This window comes from Mercenaria mercenaria, chromosome 8 (assembly GCF_021730395.1).
Source record: "Mercenaria mercenaria strain notata chromosome 8, MADL_Memer_1, whole genome shotgun sequence".
In the NCBI taxonomy this organism is placed as follows: domain Eukaryota; kingdom Metazoa; phylum Mollusca; class Bivalvia; order Venerida; family Veneridae; genus Mercenaria; species Mercenaria mercenaria.
The window spans coordinates 31,906,930-31,910,864 of record NC_069368.1 but is presented as its reverse complement, the minus strand read 5'-3'; positions in this window follow the sequence as shown (position 1 = coordinate 31,910,864).

The window sequence follows — 3,935 nt, the reverse complement described above, 5'->3', positions numbered from 1 at the left end:
ATTTGGCGAGCTTGATTAACAATTTTAATACAGAATTAAAGAGCACAATGTTCATTTTTCATACCGTGTAATCAGTAACGGGTATTTTTTCTCGTTAATTGCAAATAAATTTGCTTGTCATGGAACTTTCTGAATTTCAGATAGCAGCAAAATAAAAAGATATGTATAATGTCCACACTGCCATTTTTTCAAATGTCGTGATTTTTATGAAATAAGCTCTTGTACGTTTTAAGTATCCACTTCTTGTTATATGTTTTAAATTGTTGCCATAGCAACTATATTTGTTGCCAAAGCAATCATATTTGTTGCTATTGCAACCACATTTGTTGCCATAGCGACACAATGAAAAAGATAAAGACTGTGCTAGGGAACAATGTTCCATTTTACAATTTTATAATTGATATTTTTAAATGTCAGGCCAGTCAAAACCCGAGCATAGGTGCTATGGTCCCTTTCTTGAAAAAAACAGCTCATATTCAATTCAATTAAAGAGTGTGATGGCTGTGAAAGTGAATTATGTTCTTTTTTCAACACTTGGTTTTTATAATTATAAATGTCATGCCAGTCTGACTCAAGCAATTGTACCGTGCTATTGCCCCTAGTAGCAAATAATAGTTCATATGCAACTATATAGTGTATAGACTGTGCTAAAACCTATGATTTTTATCTAAGAATATATATGGTATTTTTAAATGTAAATACTGATAATATAAATATACTGGGCGTCATTGAAAAGTTACCACTTAATATATACCTCTTTATTTTTTATACAATATCGACGTCACTTTTTCATGGTTTGTGCACAGTCTATTTCTCATAGACCCTGTCTGATCATGTCTCCTAACCCATTTCATGACTGTCAGGTGAGAACAGCACATACGACGTGCAACTTCACGACATGAAAGTTCGGCGTCAACCGTGCCAATGGCCTGATGGCGTTGATCGGGCCTTAAACGTGGAATTCTTAGTAAAGATATTCTGTTTTTAATGTATTCCTTTTAGTCTGTCGGCTAACTTTCAAGTGCAATGAATGATTTCCGACAGAATTTTCGTACATGTCGACATTGCTCGAAAAAGTCATTTTGCACGTGCAGCCCGTGCTTCGAGTCGAGTTCATCGAATTTGACAAATCTTTACACCAGTGATGTCTCAGTTGCGTCAAAAATGTAGTCGTTTATTCTTTTAAGGTTTAGGAGTATATCACCAAAACACAGAAATATTTTATAAACGAATAACATCATTACCAATAGTTTACTTAACCATTACATGTTCTGCCCTACTGTCCCGTACCGAAAATATTCTGAAAAAGTTGTCCCCCTTTGAAAATGAATGCCATTTGTAAAGAAATAAAAATAAACAATTGCTGAAAACTGTGTTCCAATTAGTTATGTGAAATTTCAACACTCGCATGCGATTGCAAATGAATCAAAACTAACATGTGTAACAGTTCTCTGAAAATGGTGAGTTTTTGAAGGCGTTTGACTGCCCGGAAGTGGGTCCCATTTAGGCAGTCTTTTTTTCGGAATTCAATGTTTATATTAGTATACTGACACTTGTTTTGTTGTTTTTGTAATGATAGCGTGTATATTACTTATATTACTCTACAAAACAAGTGTCAGTATACTGATATAAGCATTAAATTCCGAAAAAAGAACTGTTTAAACAGGCACCACTTCCAGACAGTCAAGCGCTTTTAAAAACTCGCCATTTTCAAGGAACTGTTACACATGTTTGTTTTGATGCATTTGTAATAGCGTGCGAGTGTTGAAATTTCACATAACTAGGTGGAACACAGTTTTCAGCGATTGTTTATTTTTATTTCTTTACAAATGGCATTCATTTTCAAAGGGGGACAACTTTTTCAGAATATTTTCAGTACGGGACAGTACGGCAGAACATGTAATGGTCAGGTAAAATATTGGTAACGATGTTGTTCGTTTATAAAATATTTCTGTGTTTTGGTGATATACTCCTAAACCTTAACACAGCCCAGAGTGGTTTTTATAATATAAGGGCCATTAGAGTGGTAACTTTTCAGTGATGCTGAGTATATATGTGTCAAAATGTACATACCAGTATTATGACAAAATGGAATAGAATTAATGTAAGATAATTCATGATAATAACAATAATGATAATAACTGATTAATACCATATTGGGAAATCAAATTCAAATGGGCCTAAGAAGCGACAACGCTTAACATCTAAAGACGTTCTGGCTTCTATTGTACATGAACTACATGAATGAATTAATTGCAATCGAGCTGGATCGATTTCCCAAAAATTTTCGGAAAGACAATTACCAGTTACATAAGCTCTGATGAGCTTTTTAACCGACTATATAACAAGTGTAGGTTAACAAAATTAAATAGGCTACAAATAAGAAAGGATAATTTACAAACATAAATGATAATGATAATAAATGACTTGACTAGTTTATAGTATTTTTCAATGCAAAATATCAACATGATTATTTTATGAACTGTCGCTTTAAAGGTGGTTAATCAGATTTTGGTCAATTCATAGGTTTGCTCAAAACTTAACCAACTGATCATTTACACTTATTTGTGCTCATTGAGTTCTTAAAACATGTCAGATTTTCAATGGAAGTATTTTTAAGATTTGATTTTCCTATCTTCAAATTGGTTGCCTAACAAAAAGAGCATTATTTCAGCATAGGTAAATCTAATTTACACATTTTGCCAAAGGAATAATATGAGTATAAGCACTATTGTATTAAAGTTGTCAAACATTTGTATTGACAAATTGGAAATGCGGGCTTATAGAATTATCATTACCTCCCTTTGTCTATCTCGGTTGCGCAACCAAGATAAATTGAAAACATATGATTTCTAAAGTCAAACACTGTTTTGAAACTAACCTTATTTTCATGTAGTTGAAATATCACAAGATTTATCAGTTGAAAATGTAAATCTAGAAATTATATTAAAATCAAAAGAAATACTTCACTATTCAAAAATTTTATATCAAAGGGAGGTAATTACAAATTTCGTAAAAAGTGATAAAATATACAGTGCCAATAGCGATTTAACTCTTTGTAATTGGTACTTTTGTTCCTTAAATAAATCTCTTAACAGAATAGAAGAAAGCTGAAAAATGTCATCAAATATTGCTCAAATGTGATTGATCACCTTTAAGAAAATACTGGTATTATTGAAATTAAAGTCATTATTCAAGTAGTAAAATTCAATTTTGTAGACGTAAAGCCACGAATGGACTCAACTTCCCTTCCCTATATAACCTTCAACTCGATTTATAATTTCATCCTGACAGTGAACATTAGTGCAATAAATTCATTGTAAAATAGTGCAATTAATATAAAATGAACCTAAAGTTTCAGTTTAAAGTATGTTTTTAATGGGAAAAGAAAAATATTTCTCTCGTCTTAACGAATAATGTAGCACTGCTGTTTAACATGTTATTTACATTACTTTGAGAAAACGCGTACAGGGTAATATCGAAACAGGTCATAATCAATAAATGATAGAGATATATAATACGTTACGACACCTGAAATTTTAACAGAGCGGACACAAAGGTCCAGTAGTTAATTTGTCTGCCTACGACGCCCAGACCAGCTTATCATAATAAAATTACTATCATTGGGATAAGAGTCCCATGTATGGGTGCTTAATACCGGACAAAGAACGTGGGAAGCTTCTTAGAGTATCTTCAGTATCCTTGAACTAAAATTACTAAAAAGTCTTCCAGAGGAGTAGCCCTTATGGGTTTCTAGTGGCGATTATAAATAAGCTCACAAAGAGACAGGTATCTACTTATCATCTAGTTAAAATCAATTGTACTGTCTTATATTTAAAGACAAATCAAAGAAAACTTTGTTACGCAAAAGGTAATTAAGTAGAAGGTACAAAAGTGATAATTACTGTATCTGCACAAGATACTCTACAATTATT